At 27.6% G+C, this 14,199-nt stretch overlaps 1 protein-coding gene across 2 annotated transcripts in view; it reads left to right on the top strand.

Moving 5' to 3' along the window:
• Window positions 1-14,199, top strand: part of LOC119605262 (putative uncharacterized protein DDB_G0271606) — an 89,511-nt gene that overhangs the window by 47,421 nt on the left and 27,891 nt on the right. For both annotated transcript variants that reach the window (XM_037958256.1, XM_037958257.1), the window contains one exon: window positions 9,581-9,756. The gene's annotated coding sequence lies outside the window, so the exon portion shown is untranslated. Of the gene's footprint in view, window positions 1-9,580; window positions 9,757-14,199 lie in introns of those variants that run through there.

Raw genomic sequence — 14,199 nt, 5'->3', positions numbered from 1 at the left:
TTATAGATAATCTTCGAAAAAATTTCTAATTTAAGAAGATTTTCGACGAGTTTTCTATTAATAAAGATTTTGTACGAGTTTTTTACTATTTTCTGGATAATTTTCGAGTGTTTTCTACTTAAAATAAAATTTTGACGAATTTTTTATTTTAAGAGAATTTTCGACGAGTTTTCTCGTCAACGTTGTGGTTAATATTTATTAATTTCGAAGGATAGATAATATTCAACGAAATTTATGTTTTACGAAAATTTTCGACGAGTTTTCTATTAATAAATATTTTTTACACGTTTTCTAAATAAAGATAATTATCCGCGAAGAAGGATTTGAAAGAAGTTTTCTACTTAAAATAAATTTTCGACGAGTGTTCCATATTTAGATGATTTTCAAGGATATAGATTTTCAAAGAGTATTTATAGATAATCTTGGAAAAAAATTTCTAATTTAAGAAGATTTTCGACGAGTTTTCTATTAATAAAGATTTTTTACGAGTTTTTACTATTTTCTACATTATTTTCGAGTGTTTTCTACTTAAAATAAAATTTTGACGAATTTTTTATTTTAAGAGAATTTTGGACGAGTTTTCTCGTCAACTTTGTGGTTAATATTTATTAATTTCAAAGAATATTTGTAGATAATCTTCAACGAAATTTATGTTTTATGAACATTTTCGACGAGTTTTCTATTAATTAATATTTTTTACACGTTTTCTACATAGAGATAATTATCCGCGAAGAAGGATTTGGAAGAAGTTTTCTACTTAAAATTAATTTTCGACGAATGTTCCATTTTAAGATGATTTTCATGGTAAAGATTTTCAAAGAGTATTTATAAATAATCTTTGAAAAAAATTCTAATTTAAGAAGATTTTCGACGAATTTTCTATTAATAAAGATTTTTTACGAGTTTTTTTTTTTTACTATTTTCTAGATAATTTTTGAGAGTTTTCTACTTTAAATAAAATTTCGAAGAATTTTCTATTTTAACAGAATTTTCGACAAGTTTTCTCCTCAACGTTGTGGTTAATATTTATTAATTTCGATGGATAATATATAGATAATATTCAACGAAATTTATGTTTTATGAGAATTTTCGACGAGTTTTCTATTTAAAGTTAATTTTCGACGAGTGTTCCACTTTTAAGAAGATTTTCAATATATTTTCGACGAGTTTTCTACTTAAAGATTATTTTCATTGAAAAATAGTTTTCTATTATTAAATACTTTCGGCGTATTTCCTATTTAAAGGAAATTTTTGACGAATATTCTATTTATAGAGAAATTTTGACAAGGTTTTTATTTATAAAGAATTTTCGACGAGTTTTTTTACATATGAAAAAATAAACAAATTTTCTATAGAATTTTAAAAACAGTTTTGTTATTATTCATTTAAAAAAAGTTTTTTTTTTTACATTACAAGTTAAATTTAACTACGTTTCTTTTACAACCATTAATTTGTGTTTTTAATTGTCATCTTATGTTAAATTTTATTATAATGAATATAATAAAAAAACTCACATTTACATTATTTTTATGTAGTTTTATTAATTTGCAAACATTTATGCACTTGAGTGTGTTTTGTGGCAAGTACCGTTTTAATTGAGACCATTCATTTGTTGTTTAATTTCTTTTTATTACTTTTTACACACTTAAATGTTTAAACCACAAGTGCCGAATAAAAAAAAGAAGTAACTTTTTTGCGAAAAATAAAAAAAAAGTATTTAATATAAAGAAATACAATTTATATTATCTAATCACGTTATAGTGAATTGCATAATACTAGTTAAGTATTTTCTTTAAAATTCGTTTAAAAATGCGAAAATAAAAATACTTAAGATGACAATTTGTTTTAATGGTTTTTTGCTCTTTTATTTATTTAGTTGTTTGTTGCACATGTTATTGATTTTTTTGTAAGAAAAATTTTAAAGAATTGTATAGTTGTGTAGAAACAAGTTTGTTTCTTAAGTCTTTTAATTGCTACAATTATAAATAAGTTTGTGTCTTAAGTCTTTTAATATACTTTATGGTTTTTATGAGAGTGGAGTTAAGAAAATGTGTTTGATTCTTAAGACTTTAGTAGTTTAATTGGAATATTTAACGAATTTTCTATTTAAAAAGAATTTTGAGACAAGTTTTCTATTTAAAAAGAATTTTCGACGAGTTTTCTTTAAAGGAAAATTTTCGACGCAATTTTTTTTTTTAATATTTTCATGTAAAATTTATATTTTTAGGGAATTTTCAATGAGTTTAATACTTAAAGAAAATTTTCGACTAGTTTTATACTTAAAGAGATTTTTTTAATAAATTTAATATTTAAAGAAAATTTTCGACAAGTTTTTCATAAAAGGAAATATTTGGCAATTTTTGAAATTAAAGAGAATTTTCGACGAGTTTATTTAATGAGTCTTTTCGTTAAATTTATCTTTATTTATTAAAGAAAGTTTTGACTAAAGTTTTTATTTGCACGGAATTTTCGACGAGTTTTTATTTATAAAAGATTTTGACGACTTTTCATTATAAATTAAAAAAAAAAAATTTATTCGTAAAAAAATTGTTCATACCTTTTTCTATTTAAAAAGAATTTTAGGCTAAATATTCCATTTAAACAAACTTTTGATCAATTCTTTATTTATGCCAAATTTTCGACTTCTTTTCAATTTGAGAATTTTAGACACATTTTCTCTTTGTATAAAAAAAAATTCTGCAATTTTTTTTATTTAAAGAGACATTTTTTCGAATTTTATATTTTAAAGAAAATTTTTTGAAGAGTTTTTTTAAAGAATTGCTTATAAATTTTTCGACTAGATTTCTATTAAAAGAGGTTTTTTAAAAATCTTCTATTAAAAGAAAAATTTTTATGAGTTTTCTATTATATAGAAGAGATTTTCGACGATTTTTTAATTTAAATTTCGACGAATTTTCTATTTATAAAGAATTTTTGAAAAATTTCTTATTAATAAAAAATTTTTGAAAAATTTTCTATTTAAATGCAATCTTCGACGAATTTACTATATCAAGATAATTTTTGGAAAAAAAAGTTTATAGAATATTTTCGAGGACATTTTAACTTAAATAGATTTTAATTTTTGAAAAGAATTTTCGACGAGTTTTTGCTTTATAATATATTCTATGACATTTCTATAACTTTTTGTATTTATAGAGTATTTTCGACGAGTTTTTTACTTAAAATTGATTTTCGATTCATTTTATATTTTAAGAGCATTTTCGAATATTTTCGAAGAATCTTCTTTTTTTCGACTAGTTTTGTATTTATAAAGAATTTTTGACGTATTAAAAAATAATTTTGAAAAAAAAAAAATTTTCGGCGAATTTTCTATTTAAAAAAGTATTTATAGAGAAATTTTGATAAATTTTCTATTTAAAAAGAATTTTCGACGACTTTTCAATTTAAAAAGAAATTTTGAAGATTTTATTATTTGAAAAGGAATTTTTAACGACTTTTCAATTTAGAGAGAAATTTTTAGGAATTTTCTAATTAAAAAGGAATTTTCAACGACTTTTCAATTTAAAATAAAATTTCGACGAATTTTCTATTTAAAAAGGAATTTTCGACGACTTTTCAATTTAAAAAGAAATTGCGATGAATTTATTATTCAAAAAGGAATTTTGGACGACTTTTCAATTTAGAGAGAAATTTTTACGAATTTTCTATTTAAAAAGGGATTTTCGACGACTTTTCAATCTAAAATAAAATTTCGACGAATTTTCTAATTTAAAAGGTATTTTCGATGACTTTTCAATTTAAAGAGGAATTACGACGAATTTTCTATTTAAAAAGGAATTTCCGACGACTTTTCAATTTAAAAAGAAATTTCAACGAATTTTCTATTAAAAAATTATTTTCAATTTAAAGAGAAGTTTCGATGAATTTTCTATTTAAAAAGGAATTTTCGACGACTTTTCAATTCAAAAAGAAATTTTGACGAATTTTCTATTTGGAAAGAAATTTTTGAAAATTTTTTTAATTTAAAGATAAATTTCGACGAATTTTCTAAAACTTTCAATTGAAAGATAATCTACGACGAATTTTTTATTTCTAGACAATTTTTGAAAATTTTCCTATATAAAGAAAATGTTATTTATAGCATATTTTCGACGACATATTAATTTAAATCTTCTAATTGGAAAGAATGGAAAAAACTCATAGTTTTTTATTTATCAAGTATTTTCGACGAGTTTTTTGTAATTAATTTTCGATTTTTTTTTATTTTAGTAAATTTATAGAAAATTTATTTAGAATTAAATTTCGATTCAATTTTATAACCACCATAAAAAAAGATGTATATAGATTTTGTCATTCCGTTTGTAACACATCGAAATATTGGTTATAGACCTACAAAAGTATATATGTATATTCTGGGTCCTTGTTAAATTCTAAGGTGATCTAGCCACGTCCGTCCGTCTGTTTATCTGTTCGTCTATCTGTCTGTTGAAAACACGATAGAGTCCGAACGGAATGAGCTAGAGGGTTCCACAAATATTCTTCATGACTATGGTTTTTTGGTTTTGAAAATGGGCAAGATCGGTCCACGTTTTCGGATAGTCCACATACAAGTGGACCCCCGAAAAACAGCCTTAATGGGTTACTACAGCGATGCAATTCAAAACCTCCATACCAAATTTTTTAAAGATCGGTCCATAATTGATCCTACCCTCCATATAAGGTCCCCTTCAGAAAAAGACTTTAACACTCATTACTGGCTTAAAAATACTAGTATAGCGATTAAATTTGACATAAGTAAGTCACTATCAAGCCTAAACCTATCTACCCAATTTTATGTGGATCGGTCCATAATTGATCCTACCCCCCATATAAGATGCCCTTCAGAAAATTACTTTAAAGCTTATTTCTGCCTTAAAAATACGAGTACAGAGATGAAATTTGACATAAGTAAGTCACTTTCAAGCCTTAACCTCTCTGCCCAATTTTATGTGGATCGGTCCATGATTGACCCAACCCCCCATATAAGTGGGACTTCAAAAAATGACTTTTACGCTCATTACTGGCTTAAAAGTACGAGTACAACGATTAAGTTTGACATAAGAAAGTTTCTTGCAAGCCAAAACCTCTGTGCAAAATTATATGTGGATCGGTTTATAATTGACCCTAATCCCCATATATGATCCCCTTCAGAAAATGACTTTAACGCTCATTACTAGCTTATACGAGTATAGCGATGAAAATCAATTGAAGTAAGTCAAAATCTCTTAACCAAATTTTATGTAGATCGGTCTATAAATAAGTTTCTCTCTACTGACATTTATGAGAATCAAATCAAATGATTGATCCCCATATATATAAGCTCCCCTCTTCTATTCTATTTATAAATAATTTTCGGCAAACTTTCTATTTAAAAAGAATTTTTGACGATTGTTTTATTTTTCGACGAGTTTTGTATTTATAAAGAATTTTTGACGAGTTTTTCATTTCAAGAGAATTTTTGAAAAATTGTATATTTAAAGAAAATTTTTAACGATTTTTTAATTTGAAAAGAATTTTCGACAAATTTTCAATTTAAAGAGAAATTTTGGCGAATTTTCTATTTAAAAAGGTATTTTCGACGACTTTACATTTTGGAGAGAAATTTCGATAAATTTTCTATTTGAAAGGGAGTTTTCGATAACTTTTCAATTTAAAAAAAAATTTCGACGAATTTTCTAAAACTTTCAATTTAAAAATAACTTTCGCGGAAATTTCCATTTGAAAAGAACTTGTAAAGAATTTTCAATTTAAAATTAATTTTTTAACGAATTTTCTATTTAAAAGGCATTTTTCGACAAATTTTTCATTTAAAGAAAGTTTTCTACAAATGTTCCATTTAAAGAGAATTTTCCTCTATAAAGAATATTTTCATAAGTTTTCTATTTAAAAATTGCTTTTAAAAAATTTGCACAAGTTTTTTATTTAAAGATAATTTTTCGATGAATTTTATATTTTAAGAGGATTTTTGAGTTTTCGATAAGTTTTCTATTAAAAGATAATTTTCGATGAATTTTCTATTTATTAAGAATACTGAACAAATCTTATATATTTAAAATACTTTTTGATATTTTTTTTTATCATTGAAATCATAGAGTTGATTCTCATACAAGAAAATTTTGTACAGAATATTTACGTATTCACCTAAAAGTATGCTTCTTTTTTGTTAATAAAAATCACCTAAATACAAACTATAAGTGAAATAACTCTTGGAATATTCTTGAATAATTTAAATCTTAAACTAAATCTTATAAAAAATCACAATAGTTTTGGAGAAAATAATCAAAGTTTTTTTCAGCAATTTTGTTGAATATTAGCCAATTATTAATAAAACTATTTAATTTATTTTCATTATAAATTAGCTTGCAAAACATTTATATCGACTTTAGATAAACAGTAGCAATTTGCAATTTGTTGCACCCAAACAACATTTTCTCTCATAAATTGTAGACTAATTATTAATTGACACTTATTAAATGACATTTGCTTATTAAAAAACATAAATAAAAATATAATTTTTCATAAATAAATTATTCAGTTTAATATGCAATTGCTTCGTATAACTTTATAATAATAATGCTAATTTTCCATCAAACACTGAGAAATAGTTTATAGCAGATAAAAAAAGAGAATAAATAAGCATATAACGACAATTATAATAAATAAAATAATAAAAATTTTTAATTAAGTTGTTGAAATGTTGTAAGAAAAAGTTTCTCTTGAAAGAAGTTTAAAAAAAATTGTAAAAAACTAAAAAAATGACACACTACTGAATCAATGATTTTCATCACATTTATAACAACAACTTTGCCACAAATTTTCTAAACTTTCACTTTATTTTCCTGTTTGTGCAAAAAACCATGACAAAAAAAAAAAAAAACAGAATTTCTAACATTTGTTTGAAGTTTGTAGCAAAAATTAAAATACTTTAACTCCAACACTACTAGTTACATGCTAAACTATTCATAAATTGATAACATTAGAAAAAAAAAACTAAACTTCCATCATATCTATTTGGGTATCTATCTGAGTAACCAAACGATGTGTGTAAATTAAATCCGCCAAATACCCAACATCTGCTCATATAAGCAAATAAATTAACAAATCTTAACATATTAAAACTTGACAACATGTAATTAATTTCGATTTTTTATTTGTAATTTGCGCTCGTTTTTTTTTGTTCATTGTCTAGCATTTGTTGGGAGAAAATGTCTATTAGATTTCAAAATAAATTTCAAGAAATGTGTGCAAGAAAAACAAATCTCACCATTTCACTAGAAACTTTAAACTTCAAATCTTCTATTTGTAATCAAAGTGTGTTAGCAGTACCTATAAAAAGTAGAAGGAAAAAAAGCCAAAGAGTTAGTGAAATGATTTAAATGTACGAATATGAACAACATTAGCTTAGAATGTAAAGGTGTTAAGTGAAGTTTTTACAAAAGTTTATATTTTGCATGAGACCAGATCATAGCAGTAGACTACAATTCTGACTAAAGGGAGGACTACAGTCCAAACTACAAATATACTATAGCATGGATTATTTTCTCCAGGCATAATACTGAACGGACTAAAGCCAAGACTATAAGTCCAGACTTTTGTTCAAATTATAGTCGAGACAAAGCCAGACACACTGTAGAGAGGCCAGGCGAAGGGGGGGAGACGAGAGCAGGCAGGAGGGGCCAGACGGGAGACGGAGACGGGAGACGGGAGAGGGAGACGGGAGACGGGAGACGGGAGAAGGGAGACGGGAGAAGGAGACGGAGACGGGAGAGGGAGACGGGAGACGGGAGACGGGAGACGGGAGACGGGAGACGGGAGAACGGGAGACGGGAGACGGAGACGGGAGACGGGAGACGGGAGACGGGAGACGGGAGACGGGACGGAGACGGGAGACGGGAGACGGAGACGGGAGAGGAGACGGGAGACGGGAGACGGGAGACGGGAGACGGGAGACGGGGAGACGGGAGACGGGACGGGAGACGGGAGACGGGAGACGGGAGACGGGAGACGGGAGACGGGAGACGGGAGACGGGAGACGGGAGACGGGAGACGGGAGACGGAGACGGGAGACGGAGACGGGAGAGAACGGGAGACGGGAGACGGGAGACGGGAGACGGGAGACGGGAGACGGGAGACGGGAGACGGGAGACGGGAGACGGGAGACGGGAGACGGGAGGACGAGACGGGAGACGGGAGACGGGAGACGGGAACGTAGACGGGAGACGGGAGACGGAGACGGGAGACGGAGACGGGAGACGGGAGACGGGAGACGGGAGACGGGAGACGGGAGACGGGAGACGGGGACGGGAGACGAGACGGGAGACGGGAGGGTGGGGGTGGGGGGAGACGGAGACGAGACGTATACACGGGATACGGACACGGACTTAGACGGGAGAGGTGATACTTGAGACTTATACTTTATACTTGATACTTTATACTTTATACTTTATACTTATACTGTACTTTACTTTATACTTTAACTTATACTTATACTTTACACTTACACTTTATACTTATTCCTGTCTTGAAAAGGCAATTTTTTTATTCTACATTCGATTTTTTAATACAGAAAAGGATATTGTCCAAAACGCAAGAAGAATGGAATGCACTTTTGGATCCGAAACGGATTTTACTATAAATTCTTCGTGCCTTATTATTAGTGTTACTTGTTAACATAAATTATTTAACCATTATGTTTTGGAGAAATAGAATATGGGAATTATTACAAGTGAGTTAGATCTGAGTAGGTGAGTACCTAATCTCGTTTACTTCATACAATAACTTTAGGAAGTGTTTAAAAAAATTTATAAAAATCGCGTTTTGTTTGTAATAAACTGAAATTTCATAAAGATTGGATTTAACACATTTGGTCTATAATTTATTTATGTTTTTTTTTTACACATTTTATACAGTTTCAGTTATAATTAATTGTTAATCATGGAATAAATAGTACAACTTTAAAACACACCATATATTATTCACACAAATGTGTATCTGTCGGTCTATCTTTCTATCAGTCTGTCTGCTTGTCTACCTTAAAGTCGATCTCTTTAAAAAAAACAAACAAAATACCTTTAAAACACTTTATTACAAAAGTAAAAAGTGATTAATTAAAATTCACATATTTAGCAATAACTATAACTGATTTGTTTTATTTAAAAAATAAAACAAAACAATTTTTTATCTAGTTTTTTTATCGTTTATTAATTATTTGCTTCGTTGATGAGAGGAAATTGTAAAAAAATAAACCAAAACATGCACTGAAAGAAATTGAATGCTAAAAAAATAGCACAAAATACACATACATATGTATAAACTTTATGAAATAAATAAAAATAAAACCTAAATTATTGTACTTGCTCAATAAAGAAAACACTGTCTATTTAAATAAAACTCTATTTATTTCATTTTATTGTTATTTTCTTGGAACTTACTCCACAGAGGAGCGGCCATAATTATAGGGTTTGGTTTTTTATATCTGTAGATGTAGTGGAGAGAGAAAAAACCACTAAGATATTGCAAATATATAAAACAAAATGATAATTATGTTTTTTTTTTTTTATTATTTTTATTTCTTTTTTAGTTATCCACTACATGGTCTAGAAAATAAAACAAAAAAATTAAAACCAACTTGGCAGTTGTTTTGTTAAACTTGAACTTTTATTTCAAACAAAAAACGGTGTGAGAGCATAAAAATCAATGTATAGCTATAAATAATATATCCGGCTATTAAATATTGACATCCCGAAACACGTAACTGTAAGTAGTTATTTTTCTCATTTCATATTTATACAGATTTTAAATATAGTTTTTATAAGGAAATTGCCAACATTTTCCAGAAAAAATTATTTGTTTTAATAACTGATTGAGAGACAGAGAAAAAATTAAATTTTATGGAAAATTTTTAAATAAATAATTTAGATTTATTAATATGTGATTTTAGGTTTTATATGCATGAAGTATATAGTGTGTCTTCGGTAGGTTAGTAGTTAGTGTTCTAGTCTCTCAGACCTGAGGTCGTCGGTACGTACCCTACAAGAGGAGCGTAGGTTTATTTCTTTGGATTTGATGTAACATAGATCCTCCCTTCTAACTAACTATGTATAAAGAACAATTTATAAAGGATAGAGTACAAAGCATAACGTATAAAGTAATAAGTATAAAGTATAAAGTGTAAAGTGTAAAGTGTAAAGTGTAAAGTGTAAAGTGTAAAGTGTAAAGTGTAAAGTGTAAAGTGTAAAGTGTAAAGTGTAAAGTGTAAAGTATAAAGTATAAAGTATAAAGTATAAAGTATAAAGTATAAAGTATAAAGTATAAAGTATAAAGTATAAAGTATAAAGTATAAAGTATAAAGTATAAAGTATAAAGTATAAAGAATAAAGTATAAAGTATAAAGAATAAAGTATAAATTTTAGTATATATTTAGAAATTGACATGAATTTTAACAATAAATTGTATTTGTTGTCTTCTCTCTAGGTCCGTCTTAGCGCACTTAAATTACTGTTCCATTTTCATTATTAATAACCCTCCTATATATTTCTATACTTATTACAAACATCTACAGTTTACATTAATTCCATGTTCTAAAATTTGTTCTAAAACTTTACACATTTTATTTAGCTTATTATAGAGTCATTACAAATACATAACTGCTTTATAAATTACAACGATTTCTCTACAGTTGTTTTTTATACCCACCATCAAAAAAGATGGGGGGTATATTGATTTTGTCATTCCGTTTGTAACACATCGAAATATTGGTCATAGACCCACAAAAGTATATATATTCTGGGTCCTCATTAAATTCTAAGTCGATCTAGCCATGTCTGTCCGTCTGTCCGTCCGTCTGTCTGTCTGTCTGTCTGTCTGTTGAAAGCACGATAGAGTCCCAATGGAAAGAGCTAGAGGGTTGAAATTTTACATAAATATTTCTAACAGGTAAGGTTTGTTTGGTATTGAAAATGGGCAATATCGGTCCACATTTTCTGATAGCCCCATACAAGTGGCCCCTCGAAAAACAGCTTTAACAGCCATAACTTGTTTAAAAATACGAATATAGCGATAAAATTCGGCATATGGAAGTTTCTTATGATCCAAAATCATTATGCAAAATTTTATGAGGATCGGTTCATAATTGACCCTACCCCCCATATAAGGTCCCCTTCAGAAAATGACTTTAACGCTCATTACTGGCTTAAAAATACTAGTATATAGATGAAATTCGACATAAGTAAGTTTCATACGAGTCAAAATCTATCTAACAAATTTTATGAGGATAGGTCCATGATTGACTCTACCCCCCATATAAGGTCCCCTTTAGAAAATGACTGCAACGCTCATTAATGGCTTAAAAATACGAGTGTAGCGATGAAATTCGACACAAATAAATTTAATACGAACCAAATTCTGTCTACCAAATTATATTAGGAACGACCTATAATTGACCCTACCCCTATATAAGGTCCCCTGCAGAAAATTACTTTAACGCTTATAACTGGCCTAAAAAATACGAGTATATAGATGAAGTTCGACATAATTAAGTTTCATTCTAGTCAAACGAGGTTTGATGGTGGGTATATAAGATTCGGCATTGCCGAATATAACACTCTTACTTGTTTATATTTTAAAGTTCCCAACAAAGTGTGTAATTATATAATCATAACATTGACTCTGAAATTGTTTACATTTTTTTTCCTCAACGTAAAACTAATAAGCTGTACTAATTTTAAGAGCAACCGACTGAATGCAACACTTTATTAGTTTTGACACGAAACTGCATTGAAAATTAATTTAAAAGTATAAAACAAAATGAAGAAAAAAGATAGTTTGTGAAAAATATATAAAATAAATAAATGCTTCCTCATTGTATGTAAATATACTATATAATTACATGATGTAAAAATAGAGATAGATTTCCCAGTTAATTTAACAAAGCACCGCAAAGAAATTTTGAACTTGAATTGAAACAAAAACTGTTTGAAAATATTATACCACAATTCAAATTGTTACCATAAACCAATTTAGAAAAATTTAAGGTTAACATGCAATCTAAAATATTTAAATGGATTCGTTATTACTACGGTTCAGTTGTTAAAGATCTCTAGCTAAAGATACATACTTAGTTGTTATAAATATGAATATAGATACTAGAGATTGATAAAAAGTTGAGATTTTAATCAATAGATATTCATTGCAAAGTTTTAAAGAGACTGATCTAGAGATACGTTAAGAATGAGATATTGCTCAAGGCTAAACAAGAGAACAGATCAGGGGGACCACTTTATATAAATAAAATATTTCAAATTTTAAAGTTCTTAATTAAGATTTTGTTCTGTGTGAATGAAATTGCCACTCATTTATATATTTTCATCTAATTATTGTTATTATAAATTAATCATATTTAATTTTAAATAATAATCATAATGTTAAAACATCCACAGTGCATAAAATAACTTTAGCTACGAACTACAAATCAATTTATCAAAATCTTAAATACGCCATTGTTTATATATACATATATACTTTTTCTTATAAAATTGTCTAATATATAAATTCTATTAAATATATTTATTTATTTAATTATATTTCTTTTGACCGTCCTTATTTTTATTGTACAAACTGTTAACTCTCTAATAGCGGGATGTATTTTTTACGATATCAATATAAATCACTTTTAAATTTATTTCATTTACTTGTTAATGAATTCACAATGATTTCATTAACAATGAGACAAAAGCAATTTGTGTTAAGTTTTTTTTTTTTTTCAAAATATTGCTCGATTTAATTTAAAGTGGGAGTTTTGAGGGTTAAGTTGCAAAAAGAGATAAAAATAAATAAATTTTATTCACACATGCATTAAATAAAAAACTAATTATCCGAAAAGTTCATTCAGACACAATTTAAATGACCATAATAAAATAATTTGTAGGGTTTTAGTGTCAGACTTTTTTTGTCGATCAGTTTTTTTATGGAAAAAGGTTTGTCTGATCAGTTTTCTGTATAAAAAGGTTTGCGTGATCAGTTTTGGAAAATTGTCTAAAAGAGGGGTTGTATTTAAATTTGCTTGTACGATTATTCTTCTATAGGAAATCGGTTTGGAAATTCGTTAGTACGATAAGTTTTTAATTGAAAATACTTTATACGATCAGTTTTTTATAGTAAATTTTTTATATGATCAGTTACATAGAAAATGTTTTGTACGATCAGTCTTTTATAGAAAATCGTCTTTTATTGAAATTCTATAGAAATTCATTTGTACGATGACTTTTATACAAAATGTTCTATAGACATTTGTTTGAGCGATCAGTTTTATATAGAAAATGTACAATCAGTTTTTCATAAAGAATTTTTTGTACGATCAGTTTTTTATAAAAAATTTCACATACGATCAATTTTCTATATAAAATTGTTTGTACGATCAGTTTTCTATAAAAAAAATTTTGTACGAATTTCCCTTGTACGATCAGTTTTCAATAGAAATTGTTGCAATGATAAATTTTTTATAGAAATTTTTTTGTACGATCAATTTTATATAGAAAATATTTGTATACTTTTTTTTGTACTATCAGTTGTCTATATAATTGTACGATAATTTTTTTTTATTTACACGATCAGTTTTGTATATTTTTTGTGTATTTAGTATGATAAGCTCTAGTCTATAATCTAATCAATAGTCTAATCTATAGTTAAGTCTATAGTCTAGTCTATAATCTAATCAATAGTCTAATCTATAGTCAAGTCTATAGTCTAGTCTATAGTCTAATCTGTAGTCTAGTCTATAGTCTAGTCTATAGTCTAGTCTATAGTCTAGTCTATAGTCTAGTCTATAGTCTAGTCTATAGTCTAGTCTTTAGTCTAGTCTATAGTCTAGTCTATAGTCTAGTCTATAGTCTAGTCTATAGTCTGGTCTATAGTCTAGTATATAGTCTAGTCTATAGGCTAGTTTATAGTCTAGTCTATAGTCTAGTCTATAGTCTAGTCTATAGTCTAGTCTATAGTCTAGTCTAGTCTAGTCTAGTCTAGCTTCTATAGTCTAGTCTATAGTCTAGTCTATAGTCTAGTCTATAGTCTAGTCTATAGTCTAGTCTATAGTCTAGTCTATAGTCTAGTCTATAGTCTAGTCTATAGTCTAGTCTATAGTCTAGTCTATAGTCTAGTCTATAGTCTAGTCTATAGTCTAGCCTATAGTCTAGCCTATAGTCT

Source organism: Lucilia sericata, unplaced genomic scaffold (assembly GCF_015586225.1).
Source record: "Lucilia sericata isolate MDLA Ls3-8-SP2 unplaced genomic scaffold, ASM1558622v1 Contig000469F_arrow, whole genome shotgun sequence".
Lineage (NCBI taxonomy): Eukaryota > Metazoa > Arthropoda > Insecta > Diptera > Calliphoridae > Lucilia > Lucilia sericata.
Note: the sequence above shows the minus strand (reverse complement) of the source record. Positions and strands in the feature narration are given on the sequence as shown.